General features: G+C 45.9%; 1 protein-coding gene across 3 annotated transcripts in view; it reads right to left on the bottom strand.

Moving 5' to 3' along the window:
- BST1 (bone marrow stromal cell antigen 1) overlaps positions 1 to 16,679 on the bottom strand; it is a 192,828-nt gene that overhangs the window by 36,080 nt on the left and 140,069 nt on the right. The window lies entirely within an intron of this gene.

The following is a 16,679-nucleotide window of genomic DNA, read 5'->3' as shown; positions in this document are numbered from 1 at the left end:
TAGTGGGGTAAATCATGCCCTTTTGGGCCAGTATGGACATATTAGGATCGTTGAGACCTGGTCCCGTTTGATTTTCTGCAAGACCTTTGGGATCATAGGAATGGACGGAAATATGTAGGCCAGCCTAAAGTCCCAAGGGACCGAAAGAGCCCAAGGATTGTCTTGCCTGAACAGGGAGCAGAATAGAGGTACTTTGGCATTGGCTTGGGTCGCCATCAAATCCACCTGGGGATGACCCCAACGCTTCGTGAGTTGAAGGAATATTTGCAAGTCCAGTGACCATTCTCCCGGAAGGGGCAAGTCGCGGCTTAGTCTGTCGGCGACAGCATTCTTCCTTGCCCTGATGTGCACAGCAGACAGCTGTTGAACATTGGCCTCTGCCCATACAAAGATCCGCTCCACCTCTTTGAGGAGGGATAAGGATCTGGTACCCCCCTGGTGCATACTAACAGCAGAATAAAGTAGTGACAGGTGAGTTGATTTTAGCAGTCTGTCATTTAAAAGTTAAAAGTAAGTGGTTGCCGATAACCAACATCACAATCATTGCAGACTGAAAAAGAGTCCCGGCCACCTGAGAAGAGTCATGGTTATTCATGAATTCCTGCTCTCCCTGCCCACCTGCTGATGACTGACAGGCTTCTACCTAGTTTTCTCCTTTTCTTTCTAGGAGAGAACTGCCAACAGTCATCAGAAGATGGGCGGGGAGAGCAGGAGATTATGAATAACCACGACTCTTCTCAGGTAGACTTTTCAAGGCTTGTGCTGCAATGATTATGATGCTGGTTCTCACCAACCACTTGCTTTTAGCTCATGAGTGACATACCGCTGAAATCAGCATTGCTGTCACTGATTTATGCTGCCTTCAGTAAGGTCAGCAGAAAGTTGATGGCAGGTTCCCTTTAAATACACAACGGTGGTCATGTTGTCTGATTTTACTCTTATGGCTCGTCCCAGGACCAAGGGGTGGAACTGCGTTAGGGCATTGTACACTGTTCTCATTTCTCTGAGGTTTGAGGATAACAGTCTTTCCATTGGGGTCCAAGTTCCTTTCGCCCTCTGACCCCTCATATGGGCGCCACATCCTGTAGCCGAAGCATCGTTAGTAATCTCGGTCCAACTGGGAAGGGCAAACGTCCTGCCATTTTTTAGAGCCACCCACCACCTCAGTTCCTCAGGTCTCTTTTGAGACCAGTGTCATCTGATCTAGAGAATTGAGGTCTCGATCCCACTACTGCAGAATTTCCCATTGTAAGCATCTTGTGTGCCAATCTGCCCATGGGATTGCTTGACTGGCAGCCGTAATAAGACCCAGTGTCTTCATCATCTGACAAAGGGACATCGGTCTAAACTGCCTCAAAAGCTGTATATTCTGGCACAGAATGTTCATCCTCTTCGCTGGAAGGGAAACAGTCATCTCTTTGGTGTCCAGAATGAACCCCCAGGAACTGCTTCTGCTGTGATGGTATGATACTGGATTTCTATCTGTTGACCATCCAGCCTAAAGCCTGAATCCTGTTGAAGACTAACTGGAGATGAGCGCTGAGTATCTCTGCGGTCGCCCCCTTCACCAGCCAGTCGTCCAAATATGGGATTATAGTTATCCCTGCTTCTCTAAGGCCTGCAACTACCGCTGACACCACCTTTGTGAATGTGAATGTTGGGATCCCGAAATTTCCATATGTAGGGATTCTCATGGGATTTTGATCATCCCATGTTAGGTGGTGGTTTTGGCGGGAATTTTCCCGCCAAAAGTGGTGGTCAGCGTGGCTTAAATTAGCCATTGTCTCTGGGTAGAGGGTAAAGGTTTAGTAATTGGATACTTAGGGAACCTATGGGGGGTTATTCCTGGGCAGATTAAATGTTGATGCCTAGCAACAGTTAGGGCATTGAGTGATGTGTTATTGGGAGGGGGATCAATTTGTGTATATATTGCGGCAGTTGACGGTGATATTGCTGTCAGCCAAGCCGCAAGTGTGGAGCTGCACCCGCCCGCCCCCTTTTTTAAACCGCATAGTCACGACTGCTTTATTAGAAGGAGGAGTAAAGTCGCTCACTGAAATGGTGAGCGGACGAGTTTTATTCTGGTATTTAGGCCGAGCTTATGGCTGGTCTAATCTGTGGTTTTTAAGTTAGATGGCCTGAGCTTATGGCTGGTCCAATATGTGGTTATTAAGTTATATGGTTCATGGTTTTAATGTTCTAATTGGTTTAAACTGTTCTTTAATAAAGCTGGTCGTGGCCAAATCTTTCCACCATATCAAGTGTCCACGTGTCTTATTTTATTTATGTCTTATGATATTTATGTTTATTGATGGTGAAGGGATATTGCTTTATGCACTGATGAATATGATCTATAATCCCATGGGGCTGATGAGATCCCGAACGGGAGTGCAGTGAACTGCAGATGACATAGCTGTTTCCCTACATAAACCGCTATACGCAGGAACTTTCAATGCTTTATGTGAATAGGAATATGCAGATGAGCATCTTTCAAATCTATTGTTGCGAGGTAATCTCCTGGTTCTAACAGTTTTAGTGCGGATTTAACAGTTTCCATATGGAACCTTCTCTTGCATATGCATATGAACCTGTTTAAATACTTCAAATCCACAATAGTCCTCCACCTCATCTGAGGTTTGGAGGAAGGGAGTCCTCTCCCATGGCCTCTTCTCCGCAGTGTGAAAGATCCTCTGGAGATACCGCCTCTTGATGCGGATGTCTTTCCTTTCTCCAATCTTCTGCTCTCCGCACCTCCACTGGACGAATGAAAGGAAGAATACCTTTTTTGCAGCATAAGGAAGGGACTTCCCTTTTTTATCTGACAGATTCTCCATGAGCGAGTCCAGCTCTGGTCCGAAGAGCCTATTCGGACGATATTCCATAGCACAGAGTGTCTTTTTAGGGGGCATCTGTCCCCCACGGTTTTATCCATAACGATCTTCTACCTCCATGGATAGAGCTGCAAATCTGGCTTGCTGCACTGAGACATCACAGAGGAAATCAGAAGCCAGAGCCACCTTTTTAAAGGATATTAATATATCATCTCTTGGCACACCTCTATCTATAAACCATGTGGAGAACAATAGAAAAGGCAGCACTCACCAGTGTACAGTTGTGACCAAAAGTTTAGAGAATTACATAAATATTGGAAAAGTTGCTGCTTAAGTTTTTATAATAGCAATTTGCATATACTCCAGAATGTTATGAAGAGTGATCAGATGAATTGCATAGTCCTTCTTTGCCATGAAAATTAACTTAATCCCAAAAAAAAACTTTCCACTGCATTTCATTGCTGTCATTAAAGGACAGCTGAGATCATTTTAGTAATCATCTTGTTAACTCAGGTGAGAATGTTGACGAGCACAAGGCTGGAGATCATTATGTTAGGCTGATTGGGTTAAAATGGCAGACTTGACCCGTTAAAAGGAGGGTGATGCTTGAAATCATTGTTCTTCCATTGTTAACCATGGTGACCTGCAAAGAAACGCGTGCAGCCATCATTGCGTTGCATAAAAATGGCTTCACAGGCAAGGATATTGTGGCTACTAAGATTGCACCTCAATCAACAATTTATAGGATCATCAAGAACTTCAAGGAAAGAGGGGTTAATTCTTGTTAAGAAGGTTTCAGGGCGTCCGAGAAAGTCCAGTAAGCGCCAGGATCGTCTCCTAGAGGATTCAGCTGCGGGATCGGAGTGCCACCAGTGCAGAGCTTGCTCAGGAATGGCAGCAGGCAGGTGTGAGAGCATCTGCACGCACAGTGAGGTGAAGACTTTTGGAAGATGGCCTGGTGTAAAGAAGGGCAGCAAAGAAGCCACTTCTCTCCAAAAAAACATCAAGGACAGATTGATCTTCTGCAGAAAATATGGAGAATGGACTGCTGAGGACTGGGGCAAAGTCATATTCTCCGATGAAGCCTCTTTCCGATTGTTTGGGGCATCAGGAAAAAGGCTTGTCCGGAGAAGAAAATCAGTCCTGTGTCATGCCAACAGTAAAGCATCCTGAGACCATTCATGTGTGGGGTTGCTTCTCATCCAAGGGAGTGGGCTCACTCACAATTTTGCCCAAAAACACAGCCATGAATAAAGAATGGTACCAAAACACCCTCCAACAGCAACTTCTTCCAGCAATCCAACAACAGTTTGGTGAAGAACAATGCATTTTCCAGCACGATGGAGCACCGTGCCATAAGGCAAAAGTGATAACTAAGTGGCTTGGGGACCAAAACGTTGACATTTTGGGTCCATGGCCTGGAAACTCCCCAGATCTTAATCCCATTGAGAACTTGTGGTCAATCCTCAAGAGGCGGGTGGACAAACAAAAACCCACTAATTCTGACAAACTCCAAGAAGTGATTATGAAAGAATGGGTTGCTATCAGTCAGGAATTGGCCCAGAAGTTGATTGAGAGCATGCCCAGTCGAATTGCAGAGGTCCTGAAAAAGAAGGGCCAACACTGCAAACACTGACTCTTTGCATAAATGTCATGTAATTGTCGATAAAAGCCTTTGAAACGTATGAAGTGCGTGTAATTATATTTCACTACATCACAGAAACAACTGAAACAAAGATCTAAAAGCAGTTTAGCAGCAAACTTTGTGAAAACTAATATTTGTGTCATTCTCAAAACTTTTGGCCACGACTGTAGATAAAACGATGCTTTATTCGTTCATGTATAAAATCTTCGGGCTAGAGCATAACATGCGGATGTACACAGAAGAAGTTGGCGGCGACTTTATGTGTTCTTAAAGAGACAGGTAGTTGAGGACACGGTATATATGTCAGTGACGATTGGCAGTGCTGCCTTATCTTTCTATTTCTCCACACCTCTATCTATGTCTTCCTCAATCTGGAGAAACCATGCACAAAAGGTTTTTTGCAACCGTATAAGAGGATAGAGCTGATCTTGCCTGGCCTGAGCCTGAAAGGTAGCTTCTGCACAACGCATTATCCAACCTTCTATCCATCGGATCAGTAAAATTCTATCCATCCTCGCTAGGGACTAAGGTGCGTTTAAATAATTTTGATATAACATCTACTTTATGGTTCTCCCCACTGTTTTCCTTGTTCTTGATCCATAATATACATGATTTTAAACCTTTTATTAAATATCGGCCCCTTATCAGACGTCTTCCACTCATTAATAGAGTTGAGCGAACACCTGGATGTTCGGGTTCGAGAAGTTTGGCCGAAGTTCCCGGAAATGTTCGGGTTCGGGATCCGAACCCGACCCGAACTTCGTCCCGAACCCGAACCCCATTGAAGTCAATGGGGACCCGAACTTTTTGGCACTAAAAAGGCTGTAAAACAGCCCAGGAAAGGGCTAGAGGGCTGCAAAAGGCAGCAAAATGTAGTTAACTCCCCTGCAAACAAATGTGGATAGGGAAATGAATAAAAATAAAATAAATAAAAATTAACCAATATCAATTGGAGAGAGGTCCCATAGCAGAGAATCTGGCTTCGTCACCCACCACTGGAACAGGCCACTGTCAGATATTTAGACCCCGGCACCCAGACAGAGGAGAGAGGTCCCATAACAGAGATTCAGGCTTCATGTCAGCAGAGAATCAGTCTACATGTCATAGCAGAGAATCAGGCTTCACGTCAGCCAAAACTGTAACAGTCCATTGTCATATATTTAGGCCCCGGCACCCAGACAGAGGAGAGAGGTCCCATAACAGAGATTCAGGCTTCATGTCAGCAGAGAATCAGTCTACATGTCATAGCAGAGAATCAGGCTTCACGTCAGCCAAAACTGGAACAGTCCATTGTCATATATTTAGGCCCGGCACCCAGACAGAGGAGAGAGGTCCCATAACAGAGATTCAGGCTTCATGTCATAGCAGAGAATCATGCTTTACGTCATCCAACACTGGAACAGGCCACTGTCAGATATTTGTAGGCCCCGGCACCCAGACAGAGGAGAGGTTCATTCAACTTTGGGTTGCCCCGCAATATAATGGTAAAATGAAAATAAAAATAGGATTGAATGAGGAAGTGCCCTGGAGTACAATAATATATGGTTAAGGGGAGGTAGTTAATGTCTAATCTGCACAAGGGATGGACAGGTCCTGTGGGATCCATGCCTGGTTCATTTTTATGAACGTCAGCTTGTCCACATTGGCTGTAGACAGGCGGCTGCGTTTGTCTGTAATGACGCCCCCTGCCGTGCTTCATACACGTTCAGAAAAAACGCTGGCCGCCGGGCAGGCCAGTACCTCCAAGACATAAAAGGCTATCTCGGGCCACGTGGACAATTTGGAGACCCAGAAGTTGAATGGGGCCGAACCATCAGTCAGTACGTGGAGGGGTGTGCACACGTACTGTTCCACCATGTTAGTGAAATGTTGCCTCCTGCTAACACGTTCCGTATCAGGTGGTGGTGCAGTTAGCTGTGGCGTGTTGGCAAAACTTTTCCACATCTCTGCCATGCTAACCCTGCCCTCAGAGGAGCTGGCCGTGACACAGCTGCGTTGGCGACCTCTTGCTCCTCCTCTGCCTTGGGCTTCCACTTGTTCCCCTGTGACATTTGGGAATGCTCTCAGTAGCGCGTCTACCAATGTGCGCTTGTACTCGCGCATCTTCCTATCATGCTCCAGTGCAGGAAGTAAGGTGGGCACATTGTCTTTGTACCGGGGATCCAGCAGGGTGGCAACCCAGTAGTCCGCACACGTTAAAATGTGGGCAACTCTGCTGTCGTTGCGCAGGCACTGCAGCATGTAGTCGCTCATGTGTGCCAGGATGCCCAGAGGTAAGGGACAAGCTGTCCTCTGTGGGAGGCGTATCTTCATCGTCCTGCGTTTCCCCCCAGCCACGCACCAGTGATGGGCCCGAGCTGTGTTGGGTGCCACCCCGCTGTGAACATGCTTCATCCTCATCCTCCTCCACCTCCTCCTCCTCCTCGTCCTCCAGTAGTGGGCCCTGGCTGGCCACATTTGTACCTGGCCTCTTCTGTTGCAAAAAACCTCCCTCTGAGTCACTTCTAAGAGACTGGCCTGAAAGTGCTAATAATGACCCCTCTTCCTCCTCCTCCTCCTCCTCCTCCTCCTGGGCCACCTCCTCTTCCATCATCGCCCTAAGTGTTTTCTCAAGGAGACATAGAAGTGGTATTATAACGCTGATAACGGAGTCATTGCCACTGGCCATGTTGGTGGAGTACTCGAAACAGCGCAACAGGGCACACAGGTCTCGCATGGAGGCCCAGTCATTGGTGGTGAAGTGGTGCTGTTCCGCAGTGCGACTGACCCGTGCGTGCTGCAGCTGAAACTACACTATGGCCTGCTGCTGCTCGCACAGTCTGTCCAGCATGTGCAAGGTGGAGTTCCACCTGGTGGGTACGTCGCATATGAGGCGGTGAGCGGGAAGGCCGAAGTTACGCTGTAGCGCAGACAGGCGAGCAGCGGCAGGATGTGAACGCCGGAAGCGCGAACAGACGGCCCGCACTTTATGCAGCAGCTCTGACATGTCGGGGTAGTTGTGATTGAACTTCTGCACCACCAAATTCAGCACATGCGTGTCACGGACGGTGTACAGAAAACAAGACAAAGCAACATGCATATATGACTCACTGGATCCAAAGCTAAGGAACCAAAAGGGAGACCCCTGCAACAAGATCTGGCACTTTCCCTGGCTGCTCAGCCTATGCAAAGATCCCAAAGGTGGATGGTTGCATATCCACGTACCTCGACTATATAACCCCTGAACACCCTACAATAGTGAGGGGACACGACCACCGGCTCCCTACACCAGACACGGAGGGAGTCAGGGTCACCTGGGATCCAGCAAACAGAAAATAACAGATAAATGTACAGCACTTAACTTTGTAGCAGACTGGGAAACAGGATCAGCATGCACACACACTCCAGGAAGAAGTATAAGCCGCCCAGTAATGCATTATAGGGCGGAATTTAAAGGGATGCAATCAGTCCAACTACATGACAGCTGAGAGAGGCTAACGAGATGAGGAACTGAACATCACAACAAAGAAAACTCAAGGAGGAGGTTCTGAAAGGCTTCTGTCAGAGCTTCTCAGCTGTCTGGTTGTAACAATGCGCCAGGCAAGGGATGTGCGTCAAACTGGCTAGTCCCAGAGCTGCAACGAGATTTCGCCCATTATCGCACACCACCAGGCCGAGCTTGAGGCTCACCGGCAGCAACCACTCGTCGGTCTGTTGTTCTATACCCCGCCACAACTCCTGTGCGGTGTGGGGCTGTCCCCCAAACATATGAGTTTCAGAATGGCCTGCTGACGTTTACCTCGGGCTGTGCTGAAGTTGGTGGTGAAGGTGTGTGGCTGACTGGATGAGCAGGTGGAAGAAGAGGAGGAGGAAGCTGAGTAGGAGGAGGAGGCAACAGGAGGCAAAGAATGTTGCCCTGCGATCCTTGGCGGCGGAAGGACGTGCGCCAAACAGCTCTCCGCCTGGGGCCCAGCCGCCACTACATTTACCCAGTGTGCAGTTAGGGAGATATAGCGTCCCTGGCCGTGCTTACTGGTCCACTTATCTGTGGTTAGGTGGACCTTGCCACAGATGGCGTTGCGCAGTGCACACTTGATTTTATCGGATACTTGGTTGTGCAGGGAAGGCACGGCTCTCTTGGAGAAGTAGTGCCGGCTGGGAACAACATACTGTGGGACAGCAAGCGACATGAGCTGTTTGAAGCTGTCTGTGTCCACCAGCCTGAATGACAGCATTTCATAGGCCAGTAGTTCAGAAATGCTGGCATTCAGGGCCAGGGATCGAGGGTGGCTAGGTGGGAATTTACGTTTTCTCTCAAATGTTTGTGAGATGGAGAGCTGAACGCTGCCGTGTGACATGGTTGAGATGCTTGGTGACGGAGGTGGTGGTGTTGGTGGTACATCCCCTGTTTGCTGGGCGGCAGTTGCCAACGTTCCTCCAGAGGCGGAGGAAGAGGCCGAGGCGGCAGCAGCAGAAGAGGCCGAGGCGGCAGCAGCAGAAGAGGTAGCAGGGGGAGCCTGAGTGAGTTCCTCGTTTTTAAGGTGTTTACTCCACTGCAGTTCATGCTTTGCATGCAGGTGCCTGGTCTTGCAGGTTGTGCTAAGGTTCAGAACGTTAATGCCTCGCTTCAGGCTCTGATGGCACAGCGTGCAAACCACTCGGGTCTTGTCGTCAGCACATTGTTTGAAGAAGTGCCATGCCAGGGAACTCCTTGAAGCTGCCTTTGGGGTGCTCGGTCCCAGATGGCGGCGGTCAGTAGCAGGCGGAGTCTCTTGGCAGCGGGTGTTCTGCTTTTGCCCACTGCTCCCTCTTTTGCTACGCTGTTGGCTCTGTCTCACCACTGCCTCTTCCTCCGAACTGTGAAAGTCAGTGGCACAACTTTCATTCCATGTGGGGTCTAGGACCTCATCGTCCCCTGCATCGTCTTCATCCCTGACCTCCTGTTCAGTCTGCACACTGCAGAAAGACGCAGCAGTTGGCACCTGTGTTTCGTCATCATTAGAGACGTGCTGAGGTGATATTCCCATGTGCTCATCATCAGGAAACATAAGTGGTTGTGCGTCAGTGCATTCTATGTCTTCCACCGCTGGGGAAGGGCTAGGTGGATGCCCTTGGGAAACCCTGCCAGCAGAGTCTTCAAACAGCATAAGAGACTGCTGCATAACTTGAGGCTGAGACAGTTTCCCTGGTATGCATGGGGGTGATGTGACAGACTGATGGGCTTGGTTTTCAGGCGCCATCTGTGCGCTTTCTGCAGAAGACTGGGTGGGAGATAATGTGAACGTGCTGGATCCACTGTCGGCCACCCAATTGACTAATGCCTGTACCTGCTCAGGCCTTACCATCCTTAGAACGGCATTGGGCCCCACCATATATCGCTGTAAATTCTGGCGGCTACTGGGGCCTGAGGTAGTTGGTACACTAGGACGTGTGGCTGTGGCAGAACGGCCACGTCCTCTCCCAGCACCAGAGGGTCCACTAACACCACCACGACCATGTCCGCGTCCCTTACTAGATGTTTTCCTCATTGTTACCGTTCATCACAATAAGAAAAAAATTATTTGGCCCAATGTATTGAATTCAAATTCAGGCCTTTTTTTACAGACACCTAACACTATCTAGCTATCTATTTAGGTACCGTATTACACTAATACAGGCACAGCAGTAACAACAGATTTAGCTGAATATAAATTGTAGGCCTAGTATTTAGGCGCTGGATGACAGGTATACGTTTACGGACAGAATTAGACTTGGAAATGCACGGTAGCGTGTGATGTTATTGAGAATGACCCTATCCGCACCTTCAATCTAATATACCCTTTTATGGATAGATTTAAAGTAGTCCTGATACAGCAGAAACCACTAATTTAGGGAATTGCTAAGTTGGGAATTGTATTTCAGTTAAAGGTTTGAAACCGCGCTGCTTGTGATTCAGTCAGACGCTGCACAAGTGACAGAAATAGGGTATTAGCCTTCGTCCTCCTCTCTCAAGGATTCGATCCTCCTCAGACCGCCTCCTCTGTAGGATTAAATGACCAGCATATAGTGAAGTACCCTCTTAGTTGTTAATAAAAAAAGGTTTTATTCTACTCACAAACAATGGTAGATCATAGGCATATCACAATTAGTGAAAACAACTTGAAGTCCTGCCCGACCCGGGTTTCGCTCTCTGGCTTCCTCAGGGGCGACAACTGCGCATGTCCACAGCTGGGCCCTTTAAATAGCCCAGTCTCCCATTATCAGACCGTGGGAATCACTCCCAATCAAATTTTTTATTTTTATTTTTTTAAATACATGATAAAAGCAGTATTCATAACATATCCTTAATAGGAACATTCATATCCTTATAAAACAATATCAGCCATACACCAAATTGTATCAAAAATCGATTAGAAAATATCTTAAATATACAATATACTTTTCCATATATCTCACATAGCTGTGCCGCAGCTTTATCTTATATACAACCTTGTCACCATATTTCAACTTATCCCCTTTCTTACTCAACCGCATTTTTGTATTAACATGCTTCCTTTTTCACAGTTATATGACCGCATCTTATTAAAAGCTTTTAATTCACAGTATTCTTACTTTTCTTGTGTGCTTCACCACATGCTCACCTGATTACATCTCCACCCACTATTGGTCACGTTACTCTAAACGTTATTACCCCACCCCTTTCCCATTCATAAAACTCAGATCACATGTTTCAGCTACCCAATCCCTAGTTACTACTCATGACGTCTCCTGAAAGGTCCTCAACACAAGGTAGAAGTTATTACTATTTAATTTCCTATGGGCACTTCTTCTCCTTTTTGCACTTCTTCTCCTGGAAGAATATATCCAGACTGTAGAAGAAGAGAAAAAAGGGGAAAAGGGGAAAGTAAAAATAAAAAAAGATGAGAAAGAATATAGACTTTCCTTTGTTACAAGATATAGCTCAATGTCCGATATTGTTAAGAAGGCTGTTAGAAAAAATTGGGGAACACTTAAAAATGACCCCATATTAGGAAAGGCTATTCCTGAGAACCCGATGTTCACCTTTAAAAAGGCTCCAAGTATCAGAACTAAGCTGGTACAGTGCCAGTCCCCCAGTAGATAAAAAAGGGGGTAGGGAAGGAGGGAAGTTCACATGGTGTGGATTTTGTATTAGGTGCAAGAATCGGAATACAAAAGGGAGAATGAGAACACTTGACTGTATTGTATCTAAAAAGAATGGAGAGGAATTTAAAATAAAGGGAAAATGTTCCTGTGAAAATGAGGGTATTATCTACGTATTGGAGTGCCCTTGTGGACTCCAATACGTAGGTAGAACAGTGAGGAAATTAAAAGTGAGGATCCAGGAGCATATAGGAAATATCAAGAGAGGACTTATGAGTCATAGTGTATCAGCCCACTTCAAGCTGATGCATGGCAAGAACCCGCGGGGCTTGAAGTTTGCTGGGGTGGAAGTGGTTAAACCACATTGGCGTGGAGGCGATTTTTTGGCACAAATTAACCGAAAAGAAGTACAATGGATTTATCAATTGGGCATCTTGCAGCCGAGCGGTTTAAACATAGAGTTTGATCTAAAGCCATGTTTAATATAAAGTGCAAAAAGGAGAAGAAGTGCCCATAGGAAATTAAATAGTAATAACTTCTACCTTGTGTTGAGGACCTTTCAGGAGACGTCATGAGTAGTAACTAGGGATTGGGTAGCTGAAACATGTGATCTGAGTTTTATGAATGGGAAAGGGGTGGGGTAATAACGTTTAGAGTAACGTGACCAATAGTGGGTGGAGATGTAATCAGGTTAGCATGTGGTGAAGCACTCAAGAAAAGTAAGAATACTGTGAATTAAAAGCTTTTAATAAGATGCGGTCATATAACTGTGAAAAAGGAAGCATGTTAATACAAAAATGCGGTTGAGTAAAAAAGGGGATAAGTTGAAATATGGTGACAAGGTTGTATATAAGATAAAGCTGCGGCACAGCTATGTGAGATATATGGAAAAGTATATTGTATATTTAAGATATTTTCTAATCGATTTTTGATACAATTTGGTGTATGGCTGATATTGTTTTATAAGGATATGAATGTTCCTATTAAGGATATGTTATGAATACTGCTTTTATCATGTATTTAAAAAAATAAATAAATAATTGATTGGGAGTGATTCCCACGGTCTGATAATGGGAGACTGGGCTATTTAAAGGGCCCAGCTGTGGACATGCGCAGTTGTCGCCCCTGAGGAAGCCAGAGAGCGAAACCCGGGTCGGGCAGGACTTCAAGTTGTTTTCACTAATTGTGATATGCCTATGATCTACCATTGTTTGTGAGTAGAATAAAACCTTTTTTTATTAACAACTAAGAGGGTACTTCACTATATGCTGGTCATTTAATCCTACAGAGGAGGCGGTCTGAGGAGGATCGAATCCTTGAGAGAGGAGGACGAAGGCTAATACCCTATTTCTGTCACTTGTGCAGCATCTGACTGAATCACAAGCAGCGCGGTTTCAAACCTTTAACTACTTGACTTTCAGTGTGAATACCCACCACACTACACCGGAACCAGCAGCGCAGATAAGTGACCGTGTTTTGGGACACAGGACTGACATTTTCATTTTTATTGTATACAGTAGGAATTGTATTTCAACCCAGAACAAAAACTGTGCTTTGGCGGACACTAAATGAATTGACCAGCCACAGCAATAACCACAGATTTAGCTGAATATAAATTTGAGGCCTATTATTTAGGCGCTGGGTGACAGGTATACGGTTACAGACAGAATTAGATTTGGAAATGCACGGTAGCGTGTGTGTGAAGTTATTGAGAATGACCCTATCCGCACCTTCAATCTAATATACCCTTTTATGGATAGATTTAAAGTTGGCCTGATACAGCAGAAACCACTGATTTAGGGAATTGCTAAGTTGGGAATTGTATTTCAACCCAGAACAAAAATATATCCTTTGCCAGACAGCAGACAGTATTACAATTGGCTGGCCACAGCTGAAACACCAGATTTAGGGTACTGCTATTTTGGCAATTGTATTTCACCCCTCAATAAAATAGCAAGTACAGCCAAGCCCCTGATGTAGGATATAGCAAAAAAAACAACCACACTATTGATGGTTAAATGGACTTGGTGGCAGCTTGTGCTGGCGCACCACAAGACACAAAATGGCTGCCGATCACCCCAGAAAAAAGTGACTGAAAAACGCTCTGGGCAGCCTTAAAACAGTGAGCAATTAAATAGCAGCAGTTCAATGATCCACAGCTGTAGATCGATCACTGAATTAAGTGTTTTTGATGAGTTAATCCCTGCCTAATCTCGCCCTAACGTCGCAGCTGCAACCTCTCCCTACACTGATCAGAGCAGAGTGACGGGCGGCGCTATGTGACTCCAGCTTAAATAGAGGCTGGGTCCCATGCTGCACTGGCCAATCAAAGCCATGCCAATAGTAGGCATGGCTGTGACGGCCTCTTGGGGCAAGTAGTAAGACGCTTGTTGATTGGCTGCTTTGCAGCCTTTCAAAAAGCGCCAAGAAAGCGACGAACACCGAACCCAGACTTTTACGAAAATGTTCGGGTCCGTGTCACGGACACCCCAAAATTCGGTACGAACCCGAACTATACAGTTCGGGTTCGCTCATCCCTACTCATTAACCATAAGCCTCTTCACCATAGGGTCTACTTTAAAAACTCTGGATTTCTTAGGGATACCATCGTCACCTATTATTTCAGCCTGTAACACAGCTTCAGCCTCTAAGAATTTTCTGCAATGGAAATAAATTCAGTTCCTGATCACTATCTTTGGATCCAGAAGAATGAATGTCATCAATGATCCTATATTCGTCAATCATGTCAGATTCTCTGGGGAACGACTCCACACTCTCAGAAATAGCCCCCGACCTTAACTCCGACTGAGAATTTTCAGCTTCATTATCTTTCGCTGCTGACTGTTTGAACTGCTTCAATGCATCATGGACAAAATCCTTCATCCACATCTGGCAGGGGGTGTTACAAGATCTGCAGGGCATATGCTTGCGTTTTCCAGCAGACTTCCTTGCGGAGGAACTTCTGTGTTCAGAACCTTGAGACATCTACAATAAGGCTTCATTCACACGTCCTCAACTGTTGTCCGTACCCGTTCCGCAATTGTCCGGAACGGGTGCGGACCCATTCATTCTCTATGGAAACTGAATAGATCCGGAGTGCGCCCCTAATCTTCCGGTCCGCGGCTCCGTAAAAAAAATAGAACATGTCCTATTCTTGTCCCCAATTGCGGACAAGAATAGGCAGTTCTATGGGGGTGCTGGCCGTGTGTATTGCGGATCCGCAATACACTACGGACGTGTGAATGGACCCTAAAGCAGAGTAAAGCAATAGATTATTCTGCTTTATTGTACTAGACGTACAGCTAACACCACAAGTGAGGACTAGAACCCTCCACCTGTATAAGAGGCTGCGGCCAAATAAGAGAGAGGAACACCACAGTGTACACCGCATGCCCAAGATCCCTGCAGGATGTAACAATAGGAACAACTGTCCTAAATTGCCAGTTTATATACAGTCAGGTCCATAAATATTGGGACATCGACACAATTCTAACATTTTTGGCTCTATACACCACCACAATGGATTTGAAATTAAACGAACAAGATGTGCTTTACCTGCAGACTGTCAGCTTTAATTTGAGGGTATTTACATCCAAATTAGGTGAAGAGTGTAGGAATTACAACAGTTTGCATATGTGCCTCCCACTTGTTAAGGAACCAAAAGTAATGGGACAATTGGCTTCTCAGCTGTTCCATGGCCAGGTGTGTGTTATTCCCTCATTATCCCAATTACAATGAGCAGATAAAAGGTCCAGAGTTCATTTCCAGTGTGCTATTTGCATTTGGAATCTGTTGCTGTCAACTCTCAAGATGAGATCCAAAGAGCTGTCACTATCAGTGAAGCAAGCCATCACTAGGCTGAAAAAACAAAACAAACCCATCAGAGAGATCGCAAAAAAATTAGGTGTGGCCAAAACAACCTTCTTAAAAAGAAGGAACGCAGCGGTGAGCTCAGCAACGCTGAAAGACCCGGAAGACCACGGAAAACAACTGTGGTGGATGACCGAAGAATTCTTTCCCTGGTGAAGAAAACACCCTTCACAACAGTTGGCCAGATCAAGAACACTCTCCAGGAGGTAGGTGTATGTGTGTCAAAGTTAACAATGACGAGAAGACTTCACCAGAGTGAATACAGAGGGTTCACCACAAGATGTAAACCATTGGTGAGCCTCAAAAACAGGAAGGCCAGATTAGAGTTTGCCAAACGACAACTAAAAAAGCCTTCACAGTTCTGGAACAACATCCTATGGATAGATGAGACCAAGATCAACTTGTACCAGAGAGATGGGAAGAGAAGAGTATGGAGAAGGAAAGGAACTGCTCATGATCCTAAGCATACCACCTCATCAGTGAAGCATGGTGGTGTAGTGTCCTGGCGTCGGTATGTATGGCTGCCAATGGAACTGGTTCTCTTGTATTTATTGATGATGTGACAGCTGACAAAAGCAGCAGGATGAATTCTGAAGTGTTTCAGAGGAGCATGGCAGAGCGGCGTGGGAGATGGGCGCCGCCATGTTTCTATCCCTGCCTCCCCCTGCATAGTGGCGTATGTGCAGTGACAGAACCTCCAGAGGGAAAGAGCCACTACCACCACTGAGCTAAAAGATTAACCCCACTGCCAGGAAGGCAGAACGAGCTGGCAGATGATAAGCACCCTAAGCTGCTAAACAGTAAAAAAAGCGCCAGCACTATAGACATTTGAGCTATGTAGTAGCTGGCACCACAGACCTAACTGTGAAGCAAAACCAGCTACAAGGCACAGACCTAGGGAGTAACTACACACTTATTGAAGTTGATAATAATAAATAAATATACTTCCCAACATCTCCGCCTTCTTCATGGAAGGATGCCATCCAGGAAAAACTGAAAAAAACACAGTAGGAGGTTCTAGGATAGGGAGTATTATAGGATCTGTAATTAATTGATATCTTCTGTCCTATGTTTCAGAAGGATTAGATATCCCCCCCCCCCCCCCCATGGGTGCTGCTGCTGAAGGGTGACAATGAAACATAGAATATGCATCCAGCAGCATAAGTTATGGGACATTAGATAAATTACATTGCTGGTATGGGCACAGTTATGTAGCCTGGTGAAGAGGACACTTAGGCTGCATTCACACGTCG

The sequence above is a fragment of the Bufo gargarizans genome, chromosome 1 (genome assembly GCF_014858855.1).
Source record: "Bufo gargarizans isolate SCDJY-AF-19 chromosome 1, ASM1485885v1, whole genome shotgun sequence".
Classification (NCBI taxonomy): domain Eukaryota; kingdom Metazoa; phylum Chordata; class Amphibia; order Anura; family Bufonidae; genus Bufo; species Bufo gargarizans.
Note: the sequence above shows the minus strand (reverse complement) of the source record. Positions and strands in the feature narration are given on the sequence as shown.